At 42.3% G+C, this 15417-nt stretch overlaps 1 non-coding gene across 1 annotated transcript; it reads right to left on the bottom strand.

Moving 5' to 3' along the window:
* Nucleotides 1–3227: 3227 nt before the first annotated feature.
* On the bottom strand, nucleotides 3228–3300 carry TRNAC-ACA (transfer RNA cysteine (anticodon ACA)). The gene has a single exon. It is a non-coding gene; the product is annotated as a tRNA-Cys (tRNA).
* Between the last annotated feature and the right edge of the window lie 12117 nt (nucleotides 3301–15417).

Below are 15417 nucleotides of genomic sequence, written 5' to 3'. Positions count from 1 at the left end.
GGGAAAGATTGAAGGGAGGAGGAGAAGGGGACGACAGAGGATGAGATGGTTGGATGGCATCACCAACTCAACGGACATGAGTATGAGTTGGAGTTGGAAATGGACAGGGAGGCCTGGCGTGCTGCAGTCCATGGGGTCGCAAAGAGCCAGACATGACTGAGCGACTGAACTGAACTGATACATATCTGAAATATAAACAGGAGAAACAACAGAAATTAATTTGGCCTACATAATTAGCAGATGATTATTACAAAGAAGTTAAAGATCTATAACTCGCCCGCGGAAGCAGTAGTTCTTCAAGTTTACTGTGATCCTAAGGCAAGTGAAGACACCTGAAACCTTCTGTATGGGCACATGAGCCAGCCTGCCACCATAACACCGACAGAACAAGTATTTACGGAAGACCTTCTTCGTGCAAAGCCGTGTTCAAACTATCGGGACCATTGCTGTTACTGTTGTTTAGTTGCTCAGTCGTGTCCAACTCTTTTCGACCCCATGGACTGTAGCCCACCAGGCTCCTCTGTCCATGGGATTCTCCAGGCAAGAATACTGGAGTGTGTTGCCATTTCCTTCTCTAGAGGATCTTCCAGACCCAGGGATTGAACCTGTGTCTCCTGCATTGCAGGCAGATCGGTTACCATTGAGTAACCAGGGAAGCCCACTGGGGCCATAGTAAGAAATAAAACAGTTCAAGCTGCATGCCCTCCTAGCATCCACAGTCTAGCAAGGAAGAGAGATAATAGACAGAAAAAAGGAAATATATTTTAGATGTTAGTTATTGGTTTCCTATGACTGCTGTTAGAAATTACAACAAACAGTGATTTAAAACAACACAAATGTGTTATCATATAGTTCTAGAAGTAAACAGTCGAAAAGCCTTCCTTGGAGTTGGACACTTGGTATTTCAGTGAGAGGCAATAAACTGTATTCCAAAGCAACAGAAACCACCGGAACAAAAGTAAGACACTGTGTGAAAAGAGTAAGGTTATATGAGAAAATCAGACAAGACAATTTCTAGAAAGGAGAAAATATAGTCAACCTATTAATGGAAAGAAGGTTGTAGGACAACCTCTCTGAAATAGGTAAAAATGAATTGTGTTTGGAACTAGTGACTTTCTTCATTATGTTAAATTATGTACCTCAAGGAATAACTTACTTCACCCTCTGTGGAGCTCCAGCACCAAGATTCGTTGTTGTTCAGGTGCTCAGTCGTGCCCGACTCTGCAACCCCACCAACTGCAGCACACCAGGCTTCCCAGTCGTTCACCATCTCCCGGAGTTTGCTCAAACTCACGTCCATTGAGTCAGTGATGCCATCCAAGTACCGCCAAGGTGATCAACCTGAATAACTGGGAAATCAAAGAGCAGAGGTGACTCTTTCAATTGTCACCAAAGCACAATTTCTCTATATTCTTTCCAGGTCCCTCTTTTGTATTCTATGATACAGGATACTATATCCAAAGTTACAGAAACATCAAGTCCATCTCCTTCAAATGTCTTTCAGCATCAAAGAGGAGATGAAAATATCTAAGTCCTGGAGCTCCTGAAGTTTTCAGGGATCCAGGTATTTGTACAGACAGCAGTCCTGACTCTCTCTGTTCTAAGATAATATATACATAAAAGCTTGTTAGGTAAAACGCAGTGAACAAATTTCCTATCTGCTCTAAATAGAACTTATATTTCTCTTACAATACAGACATTACAATTACAATTGCATAATGGTACAATTTTCTGCTGCCTGTGCCTTCCATACAAGTAAGAATATTTGTCAGCTGAGAAATAATATAGCTTGGATGACTCACCAAAACAAAGCTGAATAGCTGCAGGTACAGTCATAAAATTAAAAATACTTCTTGAGCACTAGGGTGATGCACCTTGAGATTACAAACTTGGTTTGCAATAAATATTTTGGTGAGCCACTAATAACTGAGTAGCATTTTATCTAAGCAAGAGTATTAACTAGATAAACCTTCTACGTTCTAAAAAATAATACTTCCAAATGTTAAGCTATGATTTTCCCCTAGATCAAAGTGGGGGACTCAACTTTCTGAAATGGAACACTAAAATGGAACTCATCCTTCTGAAAATATAGCCTAGATGGTGGGAGTTCAGAAGTGGTCTGTTTTCCCCATTATATATTCCCCCTGTTTAATTTCAAGTCAGCCTAGGGAGTCCCAGTGAGTATGACCCGTGATTCCGAAGATGATACTGCTGCTCTATCTACATGGATGAATGCAAATACGTGCTAGAAGGCACCTCCTGACGGGATCAGTCATCCAGTTCTCACCAGAAATGCTTCCTGCTAAAAGCAGGACAAGAATAGCAGTGAACGTCCCTAAGGACTCAGCTGTCACTTGTAATGAAAATGTCCTTCATGCAGAAGATGGTTTGGACAAAACCTGCGGAGGTGACTGCACTCATTTTTCTGTTTAGAAATAGTGGGGGAAAAGTCACTGTGTTCCAAACGCAGAAGCTAGCCCACCTGTGAGATCCACAAAACAGAGGAAGTTAAAATGAACTGTGGATGATAAGTGCTAAGTAACAATAAAATTAAAGTGTTCCTTTCAGATCAATGTGCCACCCTGAAACTACTAGATCAAATGCAAACACAAATCCTCTCACCTTTCACTGCATATCTAGTGGGTATACGTTTTAGGAAAAGGACTCATGATCCAGATACGCAGACAAGAGAAACCTTCCACCCTCTACCTACCTACCTACTTTTTTATTAAAAGGGCACAAGTATTCACTCTAGTGGAGAAGGCGATGGCCAGGTACGGAGACAAAAGAAACCTTCCACCCTTCTACCTACCTGCTGCTGCTGCTGCTGCTAAGTCTCTTCTGTCGTGTCCGACTCTGTGCAACCCCATAGATGGCAGCCCACCAGGCTCCCCCGTCCCTGGGATTCTCCAGGCAAGAACACTGGAGTGGGTTGCCATTTCCTTCTCCATCTACCTACCTACCTACTTTTTAATTAAAAGGGCACAAGTATTCACACTAGAGAAATATTCTTCTCTGTGCCTCTTCACACCCCAACCCCTGGTCAGAGACAGAACACAGAACATCAATGAAAGGTTTAACTAACTTAGTGTAAGTGCAAGTGTTAGTCACTCAATCGTGTCCAACTCTTTGTGACACCATAGGCTGTAGCCCGCCAGGCTCCTCGGCACACAGAATTTTCCAGGCAAGAATACTGGAGTGAGTTGCCATTTCCTCCTCCAGGGGATCTTCCTGACCCAGGAATTGAACCCGGGTCTCCTGCATTGTAGGCAGACGCTTTACCATCTGAGCCATCAGGGAAGGTCTTAACTAACCTGGAGTGAAAGAAAGTAAAAGTGAAACTCGCTCAGTCATGTCTGACTCTTTGCGACCCATGGACTAAACAGTCCATGGAATTCTCCAGGCAAGAATACTGGAGTGGGTTGCCATGCCCTCCTCCAGGGCATCTTTCCAACCCAGGGATCAAACCCCGGTCTTTTGCATTGCAGGTGGATTCTTTACCAGGTGAGCCACAAGGGAAGCCCTAACTAACTGAAGTGAAGTTGCTCAGTCGTGTCCAACTCTTTGAGACATTTTCCAGGCAAGAGTGCTGGAGTGGATTGCCATTTCTTTCTCCAGGGGATCTTCCCGACCCAAGAATCGAACCCCGGTCTCCCACATTGCAGGCAGATGCTTTACCGTCTGAGTCACCGTGGCTTCTAGATCTTCTTAAATCTTTCCTCCAGGTGTTCCCAACAGCACCAGAGGCAGAGGGACATACCTTGGGAAGTCCACAGCAACACTACCAGCGTGGAATTTCTTTCAAAGTAACTGTATTTTTTTAAACATGTGATTTCTCTCAAGAAATTAATGCAAATTTTGCCTTTGACAGCTTCTCCAAGTCATGCATACAGGCAAGTTTTAATACGGCAAATTTTAAGTTTTAATATCGTCAGGACGCTTTAGATTACTTGCTATCATGTAAGCCATAGGCCAAGGTCTATGGTTAGGTAACCTGTTTATCTTACAGCTTTTCAGATTCCCTGGCACACTTCCTCAAACCCCTGAGGATAACCCACACATCAGGCTGTGGACATGAGGTTAACAGATCTTAAAGTCTACTGGACGACTGTGAAAACTCACAGCCCTGAAACATACTTTTGACAACTTATCCAGGTAGAAAACTTTGAAAAATCCAAACATTTTTGCTAAAAGTGGTAGAGAGAGAGAGTACATAATCAAGCTCAGTCAGAGACTTATTTTCCTGCTATGATCGTTATGCACTTCACGAATCCTGGGCTGACATCACAGCTTGTCTAAATCACCATAGCTCTATGGAGCTATGTCTCATCTTTCAACTATGATGGGGCAACTGGTCAACTCATGAGAGGCAGGGACTGTGCCTTGTAATTCTCTGAATGCCCTAGTACATTTAGCAAAATAGGTCTTCAATATTATCATATGTGAAACAGATCACCAGTCCAGGTTTGATGCATGAGACAGGGTGCTCAGGGCTGGTGCACTTGGATGACCCAGAGGGATGGGACGAGGTGGGAGGTGGGAGGGAGGTTCAGCATGGTTAACACATGGACACCCATGGCTGATTCATGTCAATGTATGGCAAAAACCACTACAATATTGTAAAGTAATCAGCCTCCAATTAAAATAAATAAATTTAAAAAAAAAGAATATGTGACTGGGACTTCCCTGATGGTCGAATGGTTAAGAATCTGCCTGCCAATGCAGGGGACACGGGTTGGGTTCCTGGTCCAGGTGGATCCCACATGCCATGCAGCAAGTATGCCTGTGCACCACAACTCCTGAGCCCACGAGTCGCAACTGCTGAAGCCCACACACCCTAGAGCTGGCGCTCGGCAACAAGAGAAGCCACCGCAATCAGAAGCCTGCAACTAGAGAGTAGTCACCACCCACCGCAACTAGAGAAAGCCCACACGCAGCTACGAAGATCCAGCACAGCCCAAAATAAACAAAAATAAATTATAAATTTTTTGACACTTGAAGAATATGTAGAATGTAATAGAATGTAGGAGGTACAAAGCGAAAACAAAAAACAAGAAGCCCTCTCTGTGGTGCAGGAAAACAAGGAGTGTCTGAAGCTGAGGGTGGATGGGAACATTGAGAAAAACCCTCCAGGAAGACAGTGTCGATCCTGAGCAAAAGACGATGTGATAGGAACCTGAAGCTCCTGGTAAACTAAAGTTACACCACCACCACAATATCCAGCAATATCCAACAGCAATATCCAGGAAAAACAAAAAATATCCAGCTCTCTTGACAGACTCAACCCACAAGCCAGTGTCCTAGCGTTAGAAGACATGTGTCCATTCCAGGCATAAATATTTTTTATCTCAGTCCATACTTATCTACACATTCCATTTGTCTAGCGTTCGATTAAAAGGAAAGTGAAACGCACAGAAAAGCAAAGGAAAAATACACACACATGTGCTCAAGAGAAAGAGTAATCAACATAAGCAAATGAAGAGACAATGATAAGCTAGAAACCATCGCACCGTGAATAGTTACATGAATATATGTATTTATATTCATATGAATGTCTGAGAATAACTATGAATAATATGCTCAAAGTACTTGTGGACTGTGTGGAAAATATGTGTGAAGAAACGGAGGACTTTGAACAACAAAAACTACCCAAAGAAAACACGGCTCAACATCTGAATAGACATTTCTGCAAAGAAGACATACAGATGAGCGACAAACACAGGAAAGGAGGCTCGTCATCGCTAATTATCAGAGAAGTGCAAATCAAAACCACGAGGAGGTACCAACTCATGCGGGTCATAATGGCCATCACTAAAACGTGTGGAAATAAGAAACGCTAGAGAAGGTGTGCAGAGAAGGGAACCCTCTTAGACTGTCGGTGGGAATGTCAGTTGGCATAGCCACTATCGAATACAGTATGGTGATTCCTCAAAAACTAAAAACTGAACTACTAAATCCCATATAATTCAGCAACCTCACCCCTGAGTATATTTGTAAACAACGGAAACACGGATTTGAAAAGATATGTCAATGTTCACAACAGGACTGTCTATGATAGCCAAGCCATGGAAGCAACTCAAGAACCTGTCAACAGAAGAATGGGTAAATGAGATATGCAGGGAGATCCAACCAGTCCATCCTAAAGGACACCAGTCCATCCAAAGGAGACCAGTCCATCCTAAAGGAGACCAGTCCTGGGTGTTCATTGGAAGGACTGATGCTGAAGCTGAAACTCCAATCCTTTGGCCACCTGATGGGAAGAGCTGACTCATTTGAAAAGACCCTGATGCTGGGAAAGATTGAGGGCAGAAGGAGAAGGGGATGAGAGATGGTTGGATGGCATCACCGACTCAATGGACACGAGTTTGAGTAAACTTTGGGAGTTGGTGATGGACAGGGAGGCCTGGCGTGCTGTGGTTCATGGGATTGCAAAGAGTCGGACACAACTGAGCAACTGAACTGAACTGAACATACATACGATGGAATATTATTCAACCATAAAAATGAATGCAATAATGCCTTTTGGAGCAATGTGGATGGACCTAGAGAATGCTGTCCTTAGTGACATAAGTCAGAGAAAAACAAACACTGTATGATATCACTTACGTGTGGAATCTAAAAAATAATACAAACGAATGAATATGCAAAAGAGAAACAGGCATACTGATGCAGAAAACAAACTCGTGGTTAGCAAAGGAGAGAGTGAAGGGGAAGGGACAAGCTAGGGGTATGGGGTTAACATGTAAAAATACAGAATCACTATGATATACACTCAAAACTAATAAAACATATTGTAAGCCAACTATACTTTAATTAAAATAAAAATAAACACAGATACCTGACTAAACTCAATGTAATGAAACTGTAGAAGCTAAAGATGAAGAGATCATCTTAACGGTAGCAGGCTGGGGTGGGGTGTTGGTTTGTGTTATATAATTACACAGATGAAGAAAGATAAGCATTACAGCAGACTTCTCATCAGAAAACTATGAAAGCTGAAACATGATGGTGTGACATCTTCAAAATGGTAAAAGAAAGAGAAACTGTCAGTCCAAATTCTACATCCACAGAAAACAGCTTCCAAAATGACAGAAACAAAAACTTTCAGACAAATAGAGGAAATCTTCATTACCAGAAGAAGTGAGGTACAAGAAACATTAAAACAAGTGCTTTAGATAAAAAGGGTATGATAACAGAAACTTGACTCTAAACAAAGAAATGAGGATTTCCAGAATTGGAAAAAAATAAAAAATACCCTAAAAGACCAGATACTATAAGACTCTTAGAGGAAAACATAGGCAGAACACTCTCTGATATAAATCTCAGCAACACCTTGTTTGACCAACTTCCTACAGTAATAAAAACTAAAAACAAAAATAGACAAATGGGACCTAATTAAACTTAAAATCTTTTGCACAGTAAGAGAAACACAAAGACAACCCACAGTATGGGAGAAGATATCTGCAAATGAAGCAACCAATAAGGGGTTAATCTCTAAAATACAGAGACAGCTTGTGCAGTTGAGTATCAAAAAAATAAACAGTCCAATCAAAAAATGGGTAGAAAACCTAAAAAGACGTGTCTTCAGAGAAGACATACAGATAGCCAGAAAGCACAGGAAAAGATGTACAACATCACTAATTTGAGAAACACAAATCAAGACCACAGTGAGCCATCACCTCATGCCAGCCAGAATGGCCATCATCAAAAAATCTAGAAAGAATAATTGTTGGACAGGGTGTAGAGAAAAGGGACCTTTCCTAACACTGTTGGTGGGAATGTAAATTGGCACAACCGTTACGGAGAACTGTATGGAGGTTTCTTTAAAAACTAGATACATAACTACCGTGTGATCCAGCAATTCCATTCTTGGGCACATATCCAAAGAAAACTGTAATTTGAAAAGATAACGTGCATCCCAGTGTTCACTGCAGCTCTATACACAACAGCCAAGACAGGCAAGCAACCTAAATGTTCATCAACGGAGAAGTGAATAAAGATGTGGTACATATAACAATGCAATATTACTCAGCCGTAAAGAAGGACAAAATAATGCTTTGTACAGCAACACGGATGGATCTAGAGATGGTCATACTGAGGGAAGTGTGTCAGAGAAAGGCAAATATCGTACGGTTATCACTTACATGTGGAATCTAAATTAAAAAATGGTACACGTGAACTTATTTATAAAATGGAAACAGAGTCACAGATGTAGAAAACAAGCTTATGGTTACAAGGGGGAATGACGGACGATAAATCGGGAGGTTGGGATTGACATATACACACCACTATATATAAAATAGATAACTAATAAGGACCTACTGTATAGCACAGGGAACTCTGCTCAATACTCGGTGATGACCTATAAGAGCAACGAATCTAAAAGAGAAGGGATATACGTATATGATTAACTGATTGACTTTGATATACCCCTGAAACTAACACAACATTGTAAATCAACTATACTCCAATAAAAGACAGAAAAAAGAAACAGAGAAGATATGTTTTAAAATATTGCTCTGCTATGCTAAGTCGCTTCAGTCGTGTCCAACTCTGTGTGACCCTGTAGACAGCAGCCCATCAGGCTTCCCTGTCCCTGGGATTCTCCAGGCAAGAATACTAGAGTGGGTTGCCATTTCCTCCTCCAATGCATGAAACTAAAAAGTGAAAGTGAAGTTGCTCGGTTGTGTCCGACTTGTAGCCACCCCATGGACTGCAGCCTACCAGGCTCCTCTGTCCATGGGATTTTCCAGGCAAGAGTACTATGACCACTAATTTTCTCAGGAAAAAAAATAGAAGCAACATCATGTGTGTCTACAGCAGATGTAAAAGTTAAATGTATTCCAAAAAATAGCATAAATGGTGGGGGGGGGGAGTGGGGATATTGTGATAAAGTCTTTATGCTACTTGAAGTGTTACAATAGTGTTTGTAGCTAGATTTTTAACTAATAAAAGGAGTGTATTTTAAACCATAGAACAACCAATAAAATTTTTAAGAGGTATCTATAATAAGGGGCTTTCTTGATGTCTCAGATGGTAAAGAATCCACCTGAAATATAGGAGACCTGGGCTCAATCCCAGTATTGGGACGATCCCCTGGAGAAGGGAATGGCAACCCACCCCAATATTCTTGCCTGGAGAATCCCATGGACAGTGGAGCCTGGTGGATACAGTACATGGGGTTGCAAAGAGTTGGACACAATGGAATGTCTAACACTCATCAACAATAATAACACTTTGATAATAAGGCAATAATAGAGATAAAGTTGAATCGTAAAAGTAATTTATCAAGACTAGTAACATAACTGATATATCATGAATTTAAAAAACTGGACCTTTGTAAGTGCTTTAAAACCTATACATTTACATATATAAAAACAAGCATGGAAATCAAGGATCCAGCCAAGGTTCTAAGGATCTCCAGCAAAAGTCATCAGTAAAATGCAAACAATAACCATTTATCTTTTAAAAATGAAGTTAAACTATGAAAACACACTAGTTACAAATACGACTGAAGATCTGAAAAAGTAAGCTATGAGAGTAGGCACCCCTTTCTCGTGAACATGTTTTCTAATCAAGAAGGTCACATTAGCCATCGAGCAACGTAAGCTATTGATTCAAATTCACTTTCACACTGACTCACTCATTCCTGACCTGCACTTTTTAATCCTCTATTCTTTTTGACCTTTCATTACTGATATACAAAGGGAAAGCTTCTCTAGCAAAAGCTCAGTAAAAGCCATTTCATTTGGTTTTGGTCTTTGAACCTGAGTCAAATACATCAGAGCAAAACTAAGCGGTCAGCCGGCTTCATCAGCATTACATGAACATTCCCCACGAGAGAAAAATCGGTCTTAAAGCTCCTTAGAAGGACCTGCAGTAGCTCAGTCCCCACTATGGAAACAAAGTTAAAGTCACTCCAACATAATTGGAGGTTTATAGAATAAGACTTGTTCATAATTCCACCTCTCGTAAAAAGAACACAATGTTACCATCTTTCTCCATCTCTCCAGTAATCGGTGATTATGTAACATATTCATCTGTGGGCTCCAGAGATATTTATAGATCTATGTAATGCTGGTTCTAAAAATTAAATAAATAAAATATAAATTAAATACAGTTCTAAATTAAACTATTTCCATTTCTAATCATGATAAATTGAAGCAACAAAGTTAACAGGTCACAATATACTCGGTGGAAGAACAAAAGAATCATTAAATTTCCAAAATACTTTTCAATGTACTGACTTAGGACACAGCTACAAAAAAGGTCAACCTCAAAGGGTCATTTCCTACTTAATTTTATTTTTTTTTCCCCAAACAAGTCATTTCTGAAACTGAACAGGTCATGGAAACAGTATTTAATTTGGAGACTTCTGAGTTTTCTGTTAATCCATCAGCAGATACTTATGATGGTGTTCATGCAAATATCTGAGATGACAAGATGTTTAATACACCCCACATGACATTCCCCTCCTGATTGTATCCCCATCCATTTATATACATGGATATGAAGTGAAGTGAACTGAAGTGAAAGTCGCTCAGTCGTGTCCAACTCTTTGCTACCCCATGAACTAACTAGTCCATGGAATTCTCCAGGCCAGAGTACTGGAATGGGTAGCCTTTTCCCTTCTCCAGGGGATCTTCCCGACCCGGGGATTGAACCCAGGTCTCCCGCATTGCAGGCGGATTCTTTACCAGCTTAGTCACAAGGGAAGCCCAAGAATACTGGAGTAGGTAGCCTATCCCTTCTCCAGCGGATCTTCCCGACCCAGGAATCGAACTGGTGTCTCTTGCATTGCAGGCGGATTCCTTACCAACTGAGCTATGTGAAACTGCCAATTGGACTTGCTTTGATTTGCAAAAGGGCAACTTCATAAGGCTCAGCTGACGGTCTTAGTGACCTGGACAAGCAGCAAGACATTCTTCCTCTTATTTCTTCCATCTCTACATTGTTGATTTCCCAGATCATCTCTGAGATTTTTTTTTTGTCATAAAAATGCACATGTGTGATCTGAAAAAAAATAAGAGATGAAGACAACAACCCAAGGAGCTGACAGTCTATTTCCAGAAGGTAAAACACACACACACACACACACACACACACACACACACACACACACAAATCCCAAATACTATAGATTTGTTCAGAGAGTAAAGTGCCCCAGAGTGTTGGGTTTTTTTTGGGGCTTTGGTTTTTGTTTTATTTCTTACAGAATTTGTGGTCAAAATTTTTGGTGAGATAAAGGACACAGGAAAAGTGTTGAAACATATCTCACTCTCATGAGGCAATTTCTGTTAAGATAAAAGAAGTCACCTCCTCCTTTCAGTTGCCGGCTTTGGGACGTACTCGGGATTATTTTTTCAAAGCTGGGCTATCTGCTTACCACATGCCTGCACAAATAGCAGAGACTGTCGGTAACACTTACATAACCAAGAGTTATAAGCCTTGGCTATAAATCTCCTGTCTTCCTCATATCACCAACACCACAGACTATACTTTCCCCAGAGTTGCCTAAGCCATCAGTTTTCCTAATAAATCCCAAACTCGAATATAGCTATCCAAGACTTGTTTATCTCTCTACCACCTTTTCGAAAAATTGATAATACGTTATCTTTCCAGAACAACTGCCTCACTCCACCTTATTTCTGTTTTCATTTTCCTATCTTCCAACCCAAGATAGCTGGTTTCTGCTAATTGAAAATTCTTAGAGCAAGCTCCTGAGGCCTGAGAGAAGCCAACCATTTTGATCCAGTGACTTCTCATCTGCTGAAAACAGACTCAACGGTTTCCTCAACTAAGATTAAAAAAAAAAAAAGTGAAATGTTAATTGCTCAGTCATTGTCCGACTCTTTTGTGACCCCATGGACTGTAGCCCACCAGACATCTTTATCTGTGGAATTCTCCAGACAAGAATACTGCAGCTGGTTGCCCTTCCCTTCTCCAGGGGATCTTCCCCACCCAGGGATAGAACCCACATCTCCTGCGTTGCAGGCAGATTCTTTACTGTCCCAGGCACCAGGGAAGCCCCTTAAAATGTTAATCGCTTAGTCATACCTGACTCTTTGCAATCCCATGGATTGAATGATCTTCAAGGGGCCAGAGGAGAGGAACATGACATCAGTAATATTTAGAAGAATGAGCAGTAGTAGTATGCTTGAGCGGAGAAGACAATGGCACCCCATTCCAGTACTCTTGCCTGGAAAAGCCCATGGACAGAGGAGGCTGGTGGGTTGCAGTCAATAGGATCGCTACGAGTCAGATACAACTGAGCAACTTCACCTTCTCTTTTCACTTTCATGCATTGGGAAAGGAAATGGCAACCCACTCCAGTGTTCTTGCCTGGGGAATCTCAGGGACTGGGGAGCCTGGTGGGCTGCTGTCTATGGGGTCACACAGAGTCGGACATGACTGAAGCGACTTAGCAGCAGCAGCAGCAGTATGCTTGAGAAGGTCACAGCTGAGAGCTGCTTCAATATTCACAGCTTTTTTCTCTCCCTTTATTATTCTTATTATTCATTTCAAAGTTTGAGAAAGCTGATCACAGATAAACTCCTATTGGCACACACTTGCCTAGGACACCTTGCTCCAATAATAAGTTCGTGTATGCATACTAAGTTGCTTCAGTTGTGTCTCACTCTTTGCAACCCCATGGACTGTAGCCCACCAGGCTCCTCTGTCCATGGAATTCTCCAGGAGAGAATACTAGAGTAGGTTGTCATGCCCTCCTCCAGAGGATCTTCCCAACCCAGGGATCAAACCCACATCTCTTAAGTGTCCTGCGTTGCAGGCAGATTCTTTACCACTAGCGCCACCTTCGAAGCACTCCAATAATAAGTGAAAGTGAAGTCGCTCAGTCGTGTCCGACTCTTTGCGACCCTGTGGACTGTAGCCCACCAGGCTCCTCCATCCACGGGATTCTCCAGGCAAGAATACTAGAGTGGGTTGCCATTTCCTTGTCCAGGGGATCTTCCTGACCCAGGGATCAAACCCAGGCCTCCTGCATTGCAGGCAGATGCTTTAACCTCTGAGCCACCTGGGAAGTTCCCCAATAATAAGTAACCTCATCTAATTTACTTGAGTGCCTTTCACAACCACAGTGACTCTGTATGGCAGCCATGGCCTCAAAACCTGAACATACTGAAGTATTTATTCTGAGGGTGGTGCGTTGTATTGCCCATGAGGTAATCTACTTTTAAAACTGTTGAGTACATCACAGTGCAGTGAATATGCATAAGTGCCTCAGTTAAACTCGTATACCAGAGGTGATTTACTCAGCGTAACCAGGAACTGACACCTCAGTGGTAATTTTCAGACACTTCTACTGTTGTTATTGAAATGGACACCAGAAGGCATATTAATTAAAGACACAAGTGCTGTTGGATATATGTGTTTATGAACAAGGAAGTATAAGATTCAGCAAATTGGGCTTCCCTGGTGGCTCAGATGGTAAAGAATCTGCCTGCAATACAGGAGACCTGGATTCCATCCTTGGATTGGGAAGATCCCCGGGAGAAGGGAATAGCAACTCACTCTGGTATTCTTGCCTGGGAAATCCCAAGGACAGAGGAGCCTGGCGGGCTGCAGTTCATGGGGTCGCAAAGAGTTAGACACGACGGAACACACTTGCATGCACGCAAGCTACATTATCAAAATCCCTGCTATCTACCATTTTCAGTCCCCTTCAGCATTTCTGGGTTGCCCAGAAGATTAATAACATGTTGATTTCCTCTGGAGAAATCTGAACCTTCTAACAGCCTATGTGTGATTGGTTCTCGTGTTATGTAATCAGTCTGGGACACCAAAAACTGCAAACTGATCGAAGCCGACTTGGTTGATCAGAATGGTGAGTACCTTTCAGTAAACACAGGTAGGCTCTGAGACTAAGAGCTTTACTTTTATCGGTCCTAACTCCTGGCCACTGCTTGCAGGCGAGCCTCAGTCTTCCCTGCCCTCCGGGAGACAGGTATGCCAAGCGGAGCCCCTGAAATCATGATGAAAAGGAAGTTGAAAGAAGTTAGTAAATTCTCTTCCACAAGATCAAGCTTTGAACCTCTTGTTAGGTTTTCTCCTACCCTGGGGCAACACGCTTCCTAGTTCTTGGGTGTGTTTGAGGTTGGATGATAGAGAGAAACTAAAAAGGAAAACGACACGCAAGGGGAGATATTTGTAAAAAAGAAAAAAACGGTCCCCTTAGACTAGTAAGATGAGATGATGCACCCGGAATGGCTCAGATCGGTGGTTAAACCCGCAAGTGGTCTAGAACTCAGAGAGGTAGAAGCCCAACCCTGGAAACTTTGTGGGAACCCCGATCACACAGGTAATGACTTTTAACAAAATTCGTAATTTTGTTTATAACTGACAACAGTCAATATTAGTGACAGTATAAGTTGTTCGGTTACATGATTTCTGTTGATGTACATGAATAGGTATTAGAGGGCTTATGCGATATGGGTGTAAAGCATTTTACGTGCTAAAGAGAGTTCCATGTCAACTGAGTTTAAGCCAAGTCAGGGTCAACATCAAACAAGGGGATTCTCATATGCTCATATTCCATGGAAATCTTCAGTGGCTACAGAAGAGCAAAATACAGAAAGGAAGCACTTTCCTAAAAATACTCCACCAGAGCAGCCATGTGTGCAGTTACAATTTGTTCTGTTTCCGTGAGGTGGAACACACTTTGGGCAGAGCTGATTTTAGGTACGAATTGTATATATTATTATTGGGGAAGGCAATGGCAACCCGCTCCAGTGTTCTTGCCTAGAGAATCCCGGGGACGGAGGAGCCTGGTGGGCTGCTGCCTATGGGGTCGCAGAGTCGGACCTTTGCGACTTAGCACATAATTATTACTCCTCCTGTTAGACAGACTCTTCAACATCAGGGAAACTGAGATATGAAGTATGTGAGGCCCTGTTATAAGGCAATGGAAGGAAAGAGTCGGTGAAAAGTTGTTCCGAAATATCTGCAGGCCACTGGCGTCAAAAACAATAGAGGCTTGCAAACAGTCAGCCTTGGGCAGCCAGGGAGACAAGCTCCCCTCTTCCCACCTTATCTTGACATCTATGCCAGGGAAGAAAGAGACACACTCAGGGTGCGTGTCCTATCCTCACCACCACACCCTCCAGGCCCCCAGGACCCCATGTCCAGCCAGCTCTGGGGTTTCGCAGGAGGCAAGAGTTTTTATATCAGTCAGAAATTTAAGTTCAAGATGGACAGTGCCAAGGCTTAACAACCAAATAAGAGTCTTTCAGGAATAAAAACTCGATGTTTAGTCACTAAGTCATGTCCGACTCTCTGCGACCCAATGGACTGTAGCCCACCAGGCTCCTCTGTCCATGGGATTCTCCAGGCAAGAATACAGAAGTGGGTTGCCATTTCCTCCTCCAGGGGATCTTCCCCACCCAGGGACGGAACCCA

Source organism: Bos javanicus, chromosome X (assembly GCF_032452875.1).
Source record: "Bos javanicus breed banteng chromosome X, ARS-OSU_banteng_1.0, whole genome shotgun sequence".
NCBI lineage: Eukaryota > Metazoa > Chordata > Mammalia > Artiodactyla > Bovidae > Bos > Bos javanicus.
The sequence above is the reverse complement of the archived record's forward strand: the minus strand, read 5'-3'. Positions and strand labels throughout refer to the sequence as shown.